Genomic DNA, 18,648 nt, shown 5'->3' with positions numbered 1-18,648 from the left:
CCTGGATTTCAGCAAGGATGAGTTCTGTAGGATGGTCCTCAGACTTTCAGACTTATACTAGGACAGATTTCCCATTTCCAATCAAATCCCCAACAACAAAACCGTTATGGCTTGCTTAAACAAAGAGAAGGTGCGGTTTTTAAATTGTCACTGTGTCTCAGACCATAAGACACGGTAGCTTGTTTATACCAAGGTGGCAAATCACTTTCCAGTGCCTCTGGCCATAAACATTCATCATTTGCAAAAAAAAACCTCTCATCTTGATTTGGAAAAGTTTGTTTCCTATGTGAGTCACAATCCCCTGTTTTCTCACTTCCTGTGGGTAAATCTCACCAAAGAGGTCATTTGAATAGCCTGAGGGTCTAGAAAACTGAGAATTAGTCAACACACTCACTGTATTCAGTACTCTGAGTGCTTTCTGGAGAAACTATATGTATTGCTACAGAAGAACCAAAGTGTTCAAGAAAATGTTATACTGAAAAAATAACCTTTATTTTAAAATGTGAGTATCAGACAAATAGCTGGAAGCACAGTAAGTTAAGTGATAGACCAATTTGAGCTTCATAAATTCTCTAGCACCATTGCAAACTCTGACCTTCCTCTAGTTAAGATCAAACAGAATACAACGGCAAATGTCTTGCTTTTGGGAGTAGAAAAATAAAAGGAAGTTACTAATTTTCAGAGAGCTGCTTTCTAAATAAAGATCAGTTTATTCACCTAAAAATTGACTCACCTTAACATTTATCTCACAGCACGGAGTAACTGCTCATGTCTTTAAAGCCTCAACCAGTTCTTGCAGCACATTGCATGTGTGTGTATATGTATGTATGTATATACATGAAATGAATAATAAAAACTTTGTCATTCACCCTAATTGGGAGTTTTTATATTATGCCTGAAATTTAATTTCACTAATTTCTCCTAATCACTTTGGGAAAAGATTGCACATAAGATAGTGTGGTGTAGTTTGTGACAACTAAAGGTGAAATGTAATGTATTGACCATATGACATCTAATGCTTTGAACATACCTTGGGTGAAATTCTGACCCCACTGGACCCAATATGTTGTACATGCTGGCAATAAGGTTTCCTGTGAAATCTGCTACATTGTGGAACATTCTGTCTATGTGTACAAGGCTCTACACGTGCCACTTTCTGGAAATACATTTAACATCCATAAGACACTGAAAAGATAATAGGCCATATTTTGCTATCAGTTTTTCAGTAACCTTCCCAATGAAATCAGTAGAATGGAGAATACTGCTTAAAAATTAATGATAAATATGGCACATTTCACCTTAAAAATGAAATGTATGGCAAACTTGTTCAGTAGTTTGTACGATAACATATTACAGATCCCATACAAACATCTTTAAATGGGAAACAGGGTTTTTGGATATCAGTATATGATAAAATTAAATGCTGGATATCATTACAGCTTCATTAAAATGCAACTTGAAAAAGCTTGAATTAAATTCTTTAAAAATGGCTGTTCTGATATGGCAGTTTTAGGGTACTTTGCAAATCTAGTTTTAATTAACTGATTTCACTACAGATATTATAACTGCAAGTAAAACACGTTTACAAAAAGCTGTTGTCTTTAGAATTTTTAATCTACTGCTAAAAACCTTGCCAGATCTTTAGAAAATAAAAAATTGCATCTTCTTATATAGCATGAGTGTTAATTGGATTTTTCTTGTCATGATTAAGAGTAATACCAGAAGCTGATCTAAAACAGCTTCTTACAATGCACCTTACTGGTACATTGATGTGACACTTTCACTACTACTGCTGGCCTGATTTACTCTTTTCACTAGGTTTGCACAGTACTGCTACGTTTATTTGTTACACAAACAAAGACCAATGATAAATAAGGCAGGAAGTGTCTTAATTATTAGGGAAAAATACTGACCAAATTTTAAATATTATTTTTCCAATGGACTGTAGCCATGTTAAAGTGAGGAGATGTAATTGCTTGATGAACTAAATTATGTAGTCTAAGCAGAACATAGTGAGCTGGATGAATAATATGCAAGTTATTTGAATAAATAAATATTGTTCAGTGACTAAAGCTTCAGAGACTAATGGCAGGTAGAAACAACAATTATTTATTTAAAAGGTATTACAAATACCTGACTTTTAGTATCTACCAGAACAGAATGGAATGTAACAAAATGCTATAAAAATTAGTTTATATAGCTACATTTTTACAGCTGGAAAACTGAATTCAGCCAAGGAAAATGAGTTTGGTTTCATCCTAATCATTTAAAGTTGTTTGCCTGTAGCTGTAAGGGATCACGGGCCTTGAACCTGGGCCCCAGGCCACAACTGCCATCCAGCAGCTCACTGGGGTAGCCGGGGAAGGGTTAGCTCACAGAGGGCCCCACCCCTAAAGCTCTCAAATGGGGGAAACATCCAGCCCCCTGATTAGCTGAGGGACTCTATCTAACCCAGGAAGTTGTCCAAGCAACTAGGGGAATCCCTGGCTGGCTGTTACTATGAACCCCTCCTACTTACATGACTCCTGAGCCCTGCACTTCTGTCTGCTCCAGGTTCCTGCTTTCCCACCTGCTCCTGGCTTCTGTCCTAGGCTCCTGTCTACTCCCAATTCCTGCTGTCCTGCCCTTCTCCAGGTCTCTGCTCCTCCACCTTACCTCTGACGCTGTCTCTGGCTCTAACCTTTGGCTTGGTACCTGACATTGTCTTTGGTTTTGACCCTTAGCTCTGACCACTAGGGCCAACTCTGGATCTGACCACTAGGCCTGACTGCCCATGACTCTGTCATCACAGTAGCACTTAACTACACATTTTGATACAACTGTTTGTGTTTGCCGAGGAGAATCCTGGGAATGGAGCAGACAGATTGTTCATAGTATGCCAATAATGTAGTGCCCTGGCAAAATTTGTGAGTACTGTAATCCATTCCTGGAGGGAACCTTAAACTGTGCACTAGTTCTAAACTTGAGCTAAATGGGGTGCTCAGATGGTGAGACCATTGCACATTTCTCCCAGTTTAACAGAATGTCTGACTCTCACTGCATAAGCATACAGCTGCTTCAGTGTAGTGTGAACTTAGAATATGTACTGTACAATCTACAAGCAGCAACTCTCAGTGGAGAGAAGCTTAGCATGGCTCTTACTTAACTGGCTAGAAGGAAGCTCTCTCCTCGTTCACTTGCTGCCTTAGAACAATGCTGGTACTTGTTAGTGTCCAAACTGTGGTAACCTAGTCTAGGATGTACATAGTGTGAGTCCAGCCATGGGATGAAGTACTCCAATTGATTGTCATCTCTAACATCTGCCCTCAAGGTAACAGAAGCAACATTTATAGCTGCAGCAGGCAAGTATTAAGTAACGATGGAATGTAATCATCACAAGGATGTTCAAAATTCAAACTGTGAATTGAACACTAGTGTCCAGGGTCTGTCTCTGAAGGCATTTAAACAGACTGTCCTGGAATCCAAAAAGCAGTAGTAATCCTATATGATCTAAAGTAGAATCTGTGTTATCCACATTGAGCTATGAACAGCTATCTTGTTTTAGGCCACTGGAAAGTGAGACTACCACAGGCTGCTGGAAATGTGTGCAGCACTTGGTCATGTTACATGTGGCTCCAGCCAGTTCTGTTTGTCCCTCAGTTCTATAAACATCAGACTGCTCTAGAATTTTAAAATATATATCTACCAAACCTGAATGTTAATGTGATTTCTGCATCTCATGTTGGGCCTGACAAGCTGAAGAATGAAATGAAAAACAGTCTATGTAGTCTTGGTGCTGCTACAGAGTAGACAAAGCATCAGGATTAAAAAAAAAATGAACAAGGTTTAACCTGAATGGTCTTAACTGTGTGGGAAATAGCAATGGAAAATTTTTAAAGGCTAGCTTTTAGCTAAGCGATTTACACCAGTGGTTCTCAAACTAGGGCCGCCACTTGTTGAGGGAAAGCCCCTAGTGGGCCAGGTCAGTTTGTTTACCTGCAGCTTCTTCAGGTTTGGCTGATCATGGCTCCCACTGGCCACAGTTCACTGCTCCAGGCCAATGGTGGCTGCAGAAAGTGGCGCAGGCCGAGGGACGTGCTGGCCGCCCTTCCTGCAGCCCCCATTGGCGTGGAGCGGTGAACCGCGGCCAGTGGGAGCCACCATCGGCTGAACCTGTGGATGTGGCAAGTAAACAAACCAACCCGGCCCACCAGGGGCTTTCTCTCAACAAGCGGCGGCCCTAGTTTGAGAACCACTGATTTACACAACTGGGCCCAGTTTTCAAATAGAGACAACTAAAAGATACAATCTCTGTGGGTGTTTTAATTGGCAATTATCTATGGGTATGTAAATCTGATGTCCCGTTTGGGCTTCCTATTAAGGCACCTGTGTTGAAAAGCAAGCTCTGAGTTTTTGCATTATCTCTTGATAATTAATAGATTTTACATGTTAAGAAATGTCCTTTTTGCATTACAAGTAAGACCTATTTTTAGCTCTTTTCATGTGCACTGAGGGCCCGTTACACTATGGAAGGTAAGTAATTTATGCTCACTTTAAGGTCCCTTTACGCTGTCAGATTGGTATAGCGAGACCATAGTGTAAATGAGAATCAGGACCACATTAGTTTTTTTCTGCATGAACATCAGGGTACCAAGATTTTTTTGGTCAGTTTGAGATGGTTGCTATTGTTGCCCCTTTCACCCAGCTCATCACTCTATGTATAACACTACTAAATTTGAAAGTGAAGCAATGTTAGAAACGGTGACTAACCTTCTGTAACTGTTGTTCTTAGAGATGTAGCGCACACATCCATTCCACTGTAGGTGTGTGCTCACGTAGTGCACAGTTGCCAGATTTTTCCCTCAGCAGTACCCGTCAGGGCAAAGTGAGCACATTCTGCTGCCTCTGACGCCCCCACAGTTCCTTCTTCTGGAATAGACTCTGATATAGAGGGGAAGGAGAGTGGGTTGTGAAATGACATTGCAACACATCTAAAAGAACAAATAGTTACAGAATAGATTAATAACCATTTCTTTTTCAAGTGATTGCACATGTCCGTTTCACAGTAGGTAACTCACAAGCAGTTTAAAATGGAAACAGACTCATGGTCTAGTTGAATAAGGATTGGAGGACCACACAACCAAATCTGGCATTATAGTGGGAGGCAAAGGTACAGACTCATGACCAAGTTCCTGCCCTGCTAATGTCCAAGATGGGCATGTGAGTCAGAAAGGACGCAGAAGCCGCATGAGATCTGGTTGCATGGGCTAATATCCTACTTGAGGGTGTTACTTTAGCCAACTGGTAACACAAATGAATAGAGACAGAAATCCCATAAAGAGATTGTTTGGGAGGACACATGACTGCCCTTCATTCTGTCTGCAATTTCAATGAGCAGCTGTGAGATTGACCTAAACAGCTCAGTCTGATCCAGGTAAAAAGACCTGTCATTTCTAACATCCAGAGTATGGAGCTTTTTCTCATCTTTGTTTATGAAACTTTGGAAAGAAAGTATGTAAGTAAGTTATTTGATTTAGTATGAAAATTGGAAACCACCTTCATAAGGAACTTTGGGTGAGGGCGAAAGTAAACTTTGTCCTTATAGAAAACTGTGTAGAGAAATTCTGCTGCCAGAGCCTGTAACTCCCACACTGTCCTAGTTAAAGTAATGGCTACCAAAAAGGCTACCATCATTGCAAGGTGTAGCAACAAACAGGATACCATTGGCTCAAAGAATAGACCCAGCTTTCTTAGCACTAGATTCAAGTCCCATGGGGGAATAGATTCTTCCACCTGTGGGTACAACCTGTCTTGTAAATCCAATAGATACTGGAGTGGAAAACAGAAAGCGGTTATCTACTGAGGGGTGAAAAGCCAAAATCACTTCCTGATGAACCCTGATGGAACTAATGGCTAACCCATGTTTCAGAATTAACAGATAGTCCAGAACATGATGGCTAGGTGCCTAGGGCAGGGAAACACCTTTCTGATGGGACCAGATGGAGAACCTTTTCCATTTTGGCAGGTAAGTGCTCCTAGTAGAAGGCTCTCTATTTAGAAATATTTCCTGCACCTCCCTTGAACAACCCCTTTCCAAAGGGGTTAGCCGTGAAGCATCCACACTATCAGATGGAGGACCTGCAGGTTGGAAGAGAGAAGGTACCCATGGTCCTGGGAGATCACATCTGAATCTAGGGGGAGAAATAGTGGAAGTTTGACCAATAGGACCATCAATGCCAAAAAACAGTGTTGTCAAGGCCACACTAGGGCTATTAGTATGAGATGAGCCTTGTCTTGGTTCAACAAGACTCTGGGTTGGAGAGGGATCAGAGGGAAGGCATATAGGAGGTTGGTCAACCAGAGAAGGAAGGCATCTGTCAATGAACTGGCCTGTGACCCCTTGGGGAAAAAATGTATGGCATTTTCTGTTGACTCTTGTTGCAGAAAACTCTTGTTTTCTGATCTACTTGGGGAGTCCCCCAGGACTGGAAGATGTATCTGGCCACATCCAGTCAAAGAGACTACTTGTGGTGATTGATGCATGACCTGCTCAACTGATCTGCCAGGGTAATCTGCACTCCTAGAAGATATGCAGCTCTCAAGTGAATGGACTTGGTTAATCATAAACCACAGGAGAATTGCCTCTTGGCACAAGCGAGAGGACTAGGCTCCTTCCCATCTGTTCACATAGAACATAACTACTGTAATATCCATGATATGGAAGGAAGGCCAGACAATCTCAATGGATAGTTTGCAATTCCCTGATGATTATATGTGTTTTCAAATGCTGAGGAGACCAAAGACTTTGAGTCTGGAGGGATCCCAGGTTGGCTCCCCAACGTAGGGCCAATGTATCTGTAACTAAGGTAAGGTTTAGCTGTGGGGAAGCAAAAGGGAGTCCTATGCAGACATTCACAGGTCTGTCTATCAGTCCAAGGAGAACAAAACTTGCTCTGATACTTATACCACCATATCTAGAGGGTGACAGCTCAGGGAATACTACCCATCCTTGAAATTTTCTGAGGTGCAGTCTGGCGAGTTCAACCACATACATGCATGCCATCACATACCCCAGAAGTCTGAGGCAGTTGCACACTGTGGTGACAGGATGTGCCTTCAGGAATCTCAGCTGTGGCAAGGCAGCTTTGGTCTTTGTAAAGTCCAGAACTTTTCCGATTAATTCTATTTTCTGCACAGGCATCAAAATTGATTAGTCCATCCTGATTAGAAGTCCTAGAATATCGAAGTTGACTGGATAAAGGCCACATTGGACAGTTCTTGAGACCTGGAACAGCCTCTAACCAACCATTTGTCCAGGTAAGGGAACACGTGGGCTCCTGACTTTCTCAGGAATGCTGCTACCACTGCCATGCATTTTGTAATGACAGCCCAAATAGTAGCCCTGTGAATTGATAATGGGACCTGTGGATTACAAACCTGAAGAACATATGGGGGATCTGATGGATTGCCACGTGGAAATGCGTGTCTTTTAAGTTGAGGACAGCATACCAGTCCCCTGAGTCCAGAAAAGGAATAATGGAAGCTAGAGTTACTTATTTAACTCCTTTAGATCTAAAATAAGTCTGAGACCCTCTTTTGCTTTTGGGATGAGGAAGTAGCAGAAATAAAAACCTTTCCCCTTAGATATCGGGGAACTTCCTCTATAGCCCCCATATGTAGGAGAGATTGGACCTATTGCATTAGCACTAACTTGTGAGAGTGGTTGTCATAGGTCTCACCCCCACTTAGAGCTGTTGGGTTCCAAAATGGGGACCTGCATGGACTCCTCTAAACTAAAATCCTAGTTTAGATCTGGTAAAAGCTGCCACCACCCAATAATGTACGTGTATTGGGACACAGTCCTTCCCCAAAATCCTTGGGGATCCCAAGAGCCCCAAATCCATGGAGTTCTTACACCTAGGAGAAATAAACCATTCCCCCCTTGCTTCCTCCCCCTTCCCTTTTCCTAGGAGAGATACCGGGATTCAACTACAGAGGGATGCCTTCCTCCTCCCTCCTCCCCTTTCCCTAAGAATTCACCCAAGGAAAGATCAACCAAGTCCTTAACAGAAAAGATTTATTAAAGAATAAAAAGAAAGTAACTGTCTCTGTAATACCAGGGTCTAAACTTATCAATCTCTGGAGAGAATTCCCCCTCCCTTCTTTCTCAGTAAAAGCAATAACAGTACAAAATTAAAGAAATTCTATAGCAAAACACACAATTGCAAATGTAGAAATTAAATTATAAGACTAATCCGCCTTTCTAATTAATACTCACTATTGGATAGTAGGAACTACTCCAGGAGAACTTGGAGACATGTCTGGCCTCTCTTAGATCCAAAGAGAGAACACAGAGCAAACAAGGAACACAGACAAAGGCTTCCCTCCACAGAGATTTGAAATTATCCTGTCCCTTGATTGGTCCTCTGGTCAGGTGTTTCTCAGGTTACTGAGCTTGTTAACCCTTTCCCGGTAAAAGAGACCTTAACCCTGATCTGTTTATTTATGACAGTGGTCCTTGAAGAGGGATGGGGAACCAGGATGGGAATGTGGAACAGACAAACTGAAGGGGTATCCCAGTTCCACTGTGCTTAAGACCCATTGATCCAAGGTGATGTGGGACCAAGAACTTAGGAAGTGGGATAAACGGTTAGTAAATGAAAGGGAAGGAGAAGATGGTACTCTCAGGACTGATAGTCTGTCCTCAATCAACTCATCAAAATGTTTGCTTAGATATGCTAGCTTGTCTAGCTGAACTGGTAGCTACAGAAAAGGAAAGTGGTGGTCGTTGCCTCCTGTAACCTCTGCTTTTTTTCTTGGATAGGTCTTGGGAATGAAGAATAGACCCTGGGTATCATTGCAACTGTTGCAGTCTACACTGCTTCCTTTTTGTTGCCTGCATATAGATATCCAGCGACTTAAGCATCACCCTTGAGTCTTTAAGGCTATGCAGCCTATTATCTATCTTCTCTGAAACAGTGATGGCCCCTCAAATGAGAGGTCTTGGATGGTCTGCTTGACCTCTTACTCCTCACAGAATTCTGCACCCCTGCGAGAGCACAGAATTCATATGGCCCGCATATTTCTGTGCCTCCCACACAGAAAAAAGTAAAAAAAAATCTGCCGGGGGACATGCACCTCTTCCCCAGCAGCCCAGGCAGCACGTATGTTCCAGGGTGCCTGGAGCAGCCTCAGAGACGCAAATCACTGTAGGCGGAGGGGGTCTCGGTGTGCATGCCTGCAGGGGAGACGTTGATCATGGTCAGGGGTCTGGGCGGGGCATGCATGCCTGCCAATGAGAGAGACCCTGTCCCTCTCGCTTGCTACTGCGGCTGTCTGGGGACCTTGGAGAGTTAGGTCTTTTTATTAAGCACAAGACAGACTCTGTCCCTCAAACATAAATGTAGCAGCCTGCCTGCATAGTAACATTGTTAATGTTGCTGTTGTTAGTTTACTGTTCCCATTCTCAGTCAATTTCCCCAGGAGCATAAACCCTGTAAAAGTTTTAAGGCCCCTGCATTGTCAAAGTGATGTAAAGCCTTATAAATGACAGTAAGGGAATCATCTAGGAAGATCTATGTGCTTTCTCACTTTTTTCCTGTGCCAAAGTGGACAATGGGGTTAAATTACAGCTCGGGATTTATTTTACTTACCCATTAAAAAAAAAAGACTTTGAGGGCAAATAAAACATCTACCAAGCAGTTAATAAAATGTCAGGACAATTAGAAGCAAGCACTTCCCAAAGTACCCAGCCAGGTCCAGGACAATGATTAGCAAAACTGTATGACTTGCATGTGTGAAAGTCTGAGCAATTTAAAATGAAATTCTACTTTTTTTTTTTAGTTTTGCTGTTTGGTGTTCTGTAATGTAATTTAAATGAAAATCCAGGATTATAACTGAAATGCAGGGTGTTAGTTGCCAAGTGTTTGTAATTTAACTTTCATATGTTTAGGAAATGTTGAATAGTTATTGTGACTTTTTTCTGTATTGTAGTTTAAATAAATTACCAAAACAAGTGTGATTATGATGCATTATTTTGACAAATAAAATTTGCAGAATTTTTAATTTTTTGGTGCATAATCCCCCCAGGAGTAACCTCTGTAGGGAGACTGGATGACTGCAGCCAGGAACACTGCTGCATAGTGATGGCCAATGCCATGTCACAGGCTGCAGAGACCACTGCATCCAAACTGGCCTGGCCACTAGTCTGCCATCCTATACCACAGCAGCAAATTCCAGCCTCACCTTATCTGTTAGCCTGTCCTTGAATGTAAAAACATTATCTCACAGGGTATAGTTGTACCAGCCCAGCAGAGCCTCCTAGTTTGAAATTCTAAGTAGTAACCCTCCTGTGGAATAAAGCTTCCTTCAAAATAAATCCAGCTTTGTTGATTCCTTCCACTTTGGCATCGACGGCTGGTGACCCTATCTCTCTCTCTCTTGTTAGCCATTGAGGCCACTAAGGAGCCCCGAGAGAGATAACTATATAGGTGTTCAAATCCCTGAGAGGGGACGTAGAACTTCTGTTTTACTGTCGTTGAGATAGGCAGAAGGGAAAACAGGGCCTGCCACAACACCTTGAAAGGCTCAAAGATAGCTTCATTGATTGGGAGAGCTACTCTGGAGGGTCCTGCTCTGGCTAATATATCTACCAGCCTATGTGACTTTTCACAGACTTCTTCCACTTGAATATCGAGCACCACAGCCATCCTTTTCAACAGCTACTGATTAGTCTTATAGTCACTGGGTTGGGGAGAAGTACTGTTCACTATCACTCTCTCATCAGGTAAGGGGGAAGAGGAAACCAAAGGCTGTTGAGAAGTAGCCTCCCCTAATTCCTTGATGGGTGGACCTCTTGGAGGAACTTCCTCTGGACTGGTATTGGTCTTGGTACCCACAGCAGGCAGCTGCTGACTCTGGCTTGGATGCTTCTGATGTCTATCCCAAGAGGCAGATGGTGGGGGCTTTGGGGATGAACCGCATGCAGTGGGAATCCCTAATTCAGAAAGGCCACTAGTATGGTACTGGAATCCAATTATGCTTAGGTCACTAGTCTTTGTGCAATTGCCAATTTGTGGCTCCAATGTGTACATAGGCACCTGGCCTGAAGGCACTGTCAGAACCACATGGTGTATCAGAGCTGGAATATTAGGCATCAGAAAGGTAGATACCAGGCATGAAGCACTCTGAATGGCTGGGGAAACCAGTACCAAAAGGTTTAGAAGTTCTCATGCCACTGCATATGCCTCCAGCATTGATGGTACCAGGATCAAGTCCTGCACCAGTGGTTGGACATTTAACACTGCTGCTGTCCCTTCAGGGCTCAATCTCGATGGTCCCAGCTTAGGCTCTAGAGTCAATGACCCTCCCTTGATCCAAGACCAGCCTCAAGGAGTGCTTCTTCTTTCAGTGCACTCCAGTGCCCTTGTCTCTACTAGATCTTAGTGCTGAAGATTTTGAAGATTCTGGTACCTAGTCCCTGAGTGACATGTAGTGTCACTTCAGCATCACTGGGGACACAGAATGGCCTCTCCGCTCTGTTAAAACGGGGGATGCACTCCTTGCCAACTAGGACGTGCTTGATGCTCTGTTTGCAAGAAGGCTCTGGAGGTGGACGAAGAGCCACTAACATGAAAAAATGTTTGGGCCTGGTTGCTCTGTCTTTTTTAGAACAGGGCTTAACACCCCTACAGATGTGACAGCTGTCACTCATATGAGATTTCCCCAGGCATTTGAGAAAGCTGGGGTGTGGGTCACTCACAGGCATAGGCTTAGTGCAAGAGTGGCAAGACTTTAAACCCAAAGACCTATGCATGATCATAGTACTAGCACCGGTACCCATGCAGCAACCAGAGAAGTCACAATCTTAATAGCTAACCAATCTACTCTATTACACTATTCTAAAAGAGACAAAACAACAAATGGGTACTATATACACAGACAAACAGAGAAGGGCTTTCAAAGGCAAGAACACATGCTACAACAACTGTCACAGGCAGTAAGAAGGGATTGAACAGAGTGGGGGTCACTACGCCCTTTATACCTGTGCAAATTGGCATGAGGTAGCAGAGGGTGCTCACACTGCCCCAATGGGTACCACTGGTGGAAAAAACAACAACAACTGTGCACTAGGTGTGGCCACCTAGAGTGGCATGGACAAGTGCAATCACTCAAAGAAGAAATTTCTTAAGCTGTAAGAAAAATATCTCCCTTTCTGTTGACTATTTCTTTGCAGCTAAGAGAGGCGTACAATGTGCAATTTAATCCCGTTTAATCGATCTTTGTTACAATTAAGATATTTGTTATATTTAAAATAATATTTTAAGACATACACGCACAACAATACCACAGTGAAAAGGAAACACATTCATACATATTATGATATCCATAGTATATGTGCATGCACTGCACCAATGCAAGTTTATTAAAACTTTCTAAATTATACATGACGGAATGGGTGTAAAAAGGTGATAACAGGAACTCTTGCTTGCCCAGTGCTGTGCATTTGGCAATGCACTGACATCATGCCTATTGCCATGCACTATAGAAGATTATAGGGTATAATTGTTGCTTGCTCATTTGACTGAACTCCAAAACTATATCAAATAGCACTTAATTATACATATAAATACCATTACAGAAGAGAACTCACACTTGAACAGCTCAGTGTAAGCAAGGCCATTTAATAATTATACTACTGGTGTAGGTGCAAACAGATAAGTTGCTGCTGTTAATTAGTCTGGAGTTTTATGCTTGTGATATCAGAAGTAGATCTGACAAAAATTTGTTTGGAGTTTGAGTATGTAATTTTACTCTAGCTCCATCTGGTCCATGCCCTCTGATTACCCAGAACATTGGCTAGCAGTTTGAGGGACACATTTGATAACTGGCCAAGTTTAAAGGTCTATTGGAGGTAAAACAATGCCCACCCTTGTACAAGAGGATCATTGTTGCTTAACAAAAAAGCTCTCTAGCTTATTTGAATGTCAACAATTCAGAAAAGTTGATGTTTGGAGCCATCAAATAAAATGTTTTTGTGAAACAGTTTATTATTTCAGTGGTAATTATTTGAATCATTCATGGTAAAGGATGTTTGCTAATGAGAGCTTGGCTGCTGTAAATTCCAGGGAGACTGAATGCTCTTTGTGCTGACAAAAAGGCCCAAATCACTGGAGAGCGACTGACTGGACAAATCATTCATCTATGCAAATGCCAGCTGAAATGGTCAGATGCATTTATTACCCTGCTCATTATAGTAAACAAGGCAGGAATCGTGACTGGCAGTTATCAACTTGCCCTGAAGTATGATTTGTTCTCCTACCACTATTTAAATGAGAGGAAAAAAGGCATGCCACCAGGGACTTTGTCGGTTTATAAAAGAGTAAATGTCACATAGCCCAGTGCTTAAAGACTTTTGATTGACAAATGTTTTATTTGACATATCAAACAATGATGGTTTTTATATCTAATAGTCCATATTTGTTAGCAAAAACTTAACCCTTTGAGGAGTGACAACTGACTTCTCACGATGCTCCAAAACTGGAATCCAGAGAAAAAGTTAAAGTACAAGTAAAATTAAATAACTCTGCACCTAATGTGAAAGCAACTAAAAATACTCTGCAGCTGGTAACAGGAATGACTCAATGTTTTATCACAACACATACACAGTACTGTAAAAAGTTGTTCTTAACAGAGGCATCAAATAAACTGTTGACCTACTTTAGTAAGTATACTACTGGTGTTAATGCCAGAAAAGCTAAATAGCATATGTCATAGTGAAATGTAAAACAGCTGATCTTTTTTCCTAAAAGAAAAAGCTATAAAAGCGTTATTTGTTCAATAGTATATAGTTAATTAATTAATAAATTATCTATAATGTACTCTCCTAACAAACAAATATTTTCCATAGTTAAATTCAAAGGGGTTTAGAGTGTTCTAAATAGGCCCTATTCTGTCCTCAAACTGCATAAGAAACTCTACTAATACCATTGGGAATTGTATGCATTTACCAAGGGCAGTATATGGCCCAATGTGTGTAGGGAATTTGTGTTTCTTCAGTGACTACTTATAGGTGCTACTGTAAAAAAATTAAAATAATGAATGGAACAATAGAAATCAAGGAGTATAGAAACCACTAAACAAAAGAGGTCTTGAATTCTCAATATTAGACTCATTTGTTGCTTACTGTATGTGGTGTACTCAAGTCTCTGCAATGAGAGCATCACATAGTGCACAAGCCAACCCACTAAATGCTACTGTGTTGGTGATTTGTCATTGTATTTTGGCCCCTTTATTACATGAGTGGTTTGAAGATAATTTTTATGCTTCTCAGACCCTTTTACATGTTTCTAAACTGATACATCCCATGTTATTAAATGGGAATGAAATGACATGTAAGTAAATAATGTACAGCATATATTCAGTTACATTATATTCACCCACTGTATATGGCACAATGGTCATGTGGGGAACACTCTGTACCTCTGCACCACCATTTAGCAGGCTGGTGCTTACTTCCCATGCTAAGGGTGTGGAAAAGTCTGCATACTACATCCCTGAGAGGAAAGAAATCTTTCGTCAATTCAGAAGTGGTATGACAGACTCCAAAGAGAGCCTGCCCAAGTGATATACATGCCCAAAGTCAAACAGGAAAACTGGCAGAGCCAGGAATTAGGACCCAGATCTTCTGATTCCCAGTTACATGCTCAGTTCACTAGAGCATCCTAGGACAATTCTGTCCTCTATTTACAGAGAATTTACTACATACTGAACATGGCTCATCATAGCATCTAGATATTACTATTTATGTGTTTGGGCCCAATTTCTGTTGGTGAGAGAAACAAGTGTTTGCGCTTACACTGAACTCTTCCTTAGGTCTGGGATGCACTCAGAGAGGATGTCAGCACTACAATTAAAAACACTTGGCTGGCCTGTGCAAGCTGGCTTGGGCTTGGGGAGCTGTTTAATTGCAATGTATACATTTAGTCTCAGGCTGGAGCCTGGGCTGAAGGACCCTGCAAGGTGAGAGGGTCCCAGAGCTCATGCTACAGTCCAGGCCTGAACGTCTGCACCGCAATTAAACAGCCCCTTAGTTCAAGCCCCACCGTAAGCCCAAGTCAGCTGGCACTGGGCCATCTGAAGGTGTCTAAGTGAAGTGTAGACATATCCAGAATGTCACAGCTAAATACAAGGTGGAACAGATTGTTTAGAATAAGTAGTTAACATATTTCAAGGGACTATTCAAGGTGAAGTGGCCTGTTAACACCCCTCCAGTCATAGGGGGAAGGAAAAATATTTCTCTATTTTAGTTAAGTACTGGAATAGGTTACCAGGGAAGATGTGGAATCCCTGTCATTGGATGTTTTTAAGAAGGTTAGAAAAACATCTGTCGGGGATGGTCTAGGTATACTTGGTCCTGCCTTAGTGGAGGTGGGGAGGTTGGACTAGATGATCTCTTGAGATCCCTTCCAGCCCTACATTTCTATGATTCGATGCTGTCATCGTTTGAAGGCCCTTGTTACCATAACAGAAAGCTAACATGGCAAAAAAAGCCTATCATCATTATTGTTTGGAATATAGGATTTGCTATTCCGGGCTGAACCAGTTTTCCATCAAATCTAGCATTTTCTTTCCAGAGATGGCTAGTCCTGATGCTTCAGAGGACAATCCTAGTAATCTACTTGGCCAATCAAGCAATACTGCATTGTACGTGGGAGGAAACAATTCCTTCCTGAACTCTGAAGCAATCAGCACACATTCTGAAGCATGACATCTGATTATACCCATCTTAGTATATAGAACTACAAATGTTCTCACTGGTCCTTAAAAAAAACCCAGCTGCAGTGTGAAAAGGTGTTTCCCTACATTGGTTTTTAATGTAGCTCCCATTTACTTCAAGTGACTTCTTGTTGTGCTATGGGATCCCTTGATCTCATATCATCATCTCTTGTTCATTGATGTACCTGGAATATCCCTTTAAATTCTCAACAAACCATTTATTTACAGGAGTTCCTTCATCCCCCGACTTATTCCCCTCTTGCCATCATCCTGTGCTCCATTTTCCTCTATCTTTCAAAAGCAGGCAGTGTTTAAATATCTCCATCTGTCCATCCCTGCTGGATGCCCTCAATCTGCTTCAGACCTGCCACATCAGTCTAGAGCTGCAGCTTCTACAAGTTTTGAAGTGCTATCATAGGTTGCTGATTTAATAGAGTGGGATAGGCAGACAAATGGTGGTTAGCAGCAGAGGTAGGACAAGCCAACAGAGCCCTGTAAAAACTATAAATAGCATTCTTGGCATCAAGGATTTTAAAAGGAAAAGGAAAGGTACTAATGAGCCTGGGAGGACCACCTGCTCTTCAGTGACACTGCTGGCCTCCACCTTCTTCACTGGAAAGAAAGTTGAAGGAGCTGATTATTATAGTTCAGGAAGGTTTCAGATTAATTTTCAGGAATGTGAAGTAATCAAAATTTTCTCAAGCAGTAGTATGTTCAGTCAATAACAATGCCATCTTCAAGACTAATTGTGTGCCCTGAATAAGTGCTAATCAATAAGTCAGGGACAGAACAGCCACTCTTCTACAGGATTATGGTATGGGGGTGGGGGAACTCAGCTAGCAGGCTAGTGATGAATACTTTTTAAAAATGAGTTTTGCAGCTAGCTGCAGACAGTAAAGAATCAGGACCTTTGTTGGTTTAGTGGAATGTCTTGGTGGCCCTTTTATGAAGGAGCAAACCTGAAGGCAAGCAGTCCATTTTGGATCCTGATTCAGCTCTGCTCATGGAGGGACTGCAGAAGCTATTGTATCTCTAGGGCTGCAGTCACTCCGATGTATGTCGTCCTAATGAAAAGAAAGAAAATGTCTTTGCTTTAGGAAACACTATTATAGAGCAACCCAGCGAGATACACACAAAAAAAACCCCATTCCTTTAGTCTTTTGGTAAATTAATGTCAAAACCCTAAAAATGAGGCCTCTAAAAATAAATTATAATAATCTTTGAATGGAAAATTCTTTGGCTTGGTTCCTTATTTTGTGTATTAACTAATTAATCATAGCAACAGTACCTGACTTTTGAGTCTCAGGCATGTAACATGTTGGGCGAGATGGGGAAAATTAAAGGAAGAACTGACTTGACTATGATCTTGCTTACACAAATTTTACACTTGTGTAATGCCCATCACTTCAGAGGGGTTATTTCTAATTTAGATGGGTATAAATGAGATCAAAATCAGTTCCAGTATTTTCTCTGTGTGTTGGGGAACCAAGTAAAATGTTAAAACTAGTCATGATTATGTGAAATCCTTGGCAAAAGTGTTGAATAGCCTATAACTAATGATTTAGGACTTGTTACTTTGAGCACTAAGATTTAGTTTTTTGAGGTGTTGCATCAAAGTAACATGTCCCAGCCATGAGTTAATCATGAAAATTATATATAGGTCTTCCTGAACATGCCAAGAATCAATCCACAGATGATGAAATCATAGAATACACAGGTTTATAGGTGCATGACTCTGTCCTACTTAACTCATTCTGAACACATCAGTATCTTTAAAGTTTCACAAGCACGGTAGTTTTATAGAAAGGACACAACCACTACCAAGTCCCCCTTCCAAAATGATGATGATGTATTCTAAGATTAGATGGAAATACGATATTCAGATTTTATAACCAAAGTAGAAAACTCCAGTGTAATTAAAAGCAATAAAGTAACAAAACAAGGTACTCTATAGTTTTTAAGATGGCATGGTTCCTTGGCATTTACGGCCCAATTTTTTAAATGTGTGTGCTAAGTTGCACCCATACATGTTACATAGGTCTGTTCAAAACAAGTAACTGTCCATTGTTATTCAATGTATATATGAAGCCTGGTAAGAAAATCATTGCTAAACACAAAATGTTGATGATACTCAACACTGGGCCAGATCCTTGGATGTGTTGTGCCCTCTCTGCACCACACTACTAGTAAGTATATTTATTAAATAGCTCAGGGAGAGTTATCCTGGCACAGGTATGATCCTGCAGTGGCATACATCTGATGTAGGCACATATACACAATATGCCTTTAATGCTGTTGGCATAACAGGAAAATGGGCCTGGTCAGAAAAAGGGGGTCTAGTAAGAACATGTGTGCAAAGGCACAACTAACTCTTTGGCCCCTTTTGGAAATTACATGCATATATAATTTAGAGCAGTGCCTGCTCTATCACAAAGTACGTAATAGTGGAAACCAGAATCAGGGCAGCACAGGTTGGAGTTGCATGTTAGTTTTACACATCTCGCCTAAGGTATGTCTTTGGATATAATCCTGTATCTTTGCCCTATAGAGCCTTCAAATTGGGTCTCTGCTCTAGAGGAATACTTAAATGACATTGTCAAGTGAAATGAACTGAGACTATCTTATCCTCAACTGGAAAGGCCAAACTCTTGCAGTTGGATAGAGCTTATCTCCTATGTGTCTCTGCTTGTTAAAGAGCTTTGTTCAAGGGAAATTAGTTATGTTATTGGTTCTTAGATGCCTCTGGAGGGGTAGGATTTCCATGATTGTCTCTGAGCTCACAGGCAATCACCATTTTGCTGTGGTTGGTCATATACTGTGAAACTTGATCCCTCTCCCTAAATTAGCCCTCATTTCATCCCTGAGGGTTGTGTGCTGCGGGGAGGAGCTGTG

General features: G+C 41.4%; 2 long non-coding RNA genes across 3 annotated transcripts in view; one reads left to right on the top strand and one right to left on the bottom strand.

Annotated features, from left to right (window-relative positions):
* Positions 1-18,648, bottom strand: part of LOC123366103 — a 43,884-nt gene that overhangs the window by 13,657 nt on the left and 11,579 nt on the right. Inside the window, exons 2-3 of one of the 2 annotated variants that reach the window (XR_006577927.1) lie at positions 16,665-16,820; positions 4,750-4,920 (exon numbers count right to left, since the gene is read on the bottom strand). This is a non-coding gene — a long non-coding RNA (uncharacterized LOC123366103). The remainder of the gene's footprint in view (positions 1-4,749; positions 4,921-16,664; positions 16,821-18,648) is intronic. The other variant, XR_006577928.1, reaches the window with a different exon arrangement.
* On the top strand, positions 5,915-9,765 carry LOC123366104. Its single transcript, XR_006577929.1, has 3 exons — positions 5,915-6,004; positions 7,177-7,296; positions 8,804-9,765. It is a non-coding gene; the product is annotated as an uncharacterized LOC123366104 (long non-coding RNA).

This window comes from Mauremys mutica, chromosome 3 (assembly GCF_020497125.1).
Source record: "Mauremys mutica isolate MM-2020 ecotype Southern chromosome 3, ASM2049712v1, whole genome shotgun sequence".
NCBI lineage: Eukaryota > Metazoa > Chordata > Testudines > Geoemydidae > Mauremys > Mauremys mutica.
This window is presented reverse-complemented; position numbering and strand designations above follow the sequence as displayed.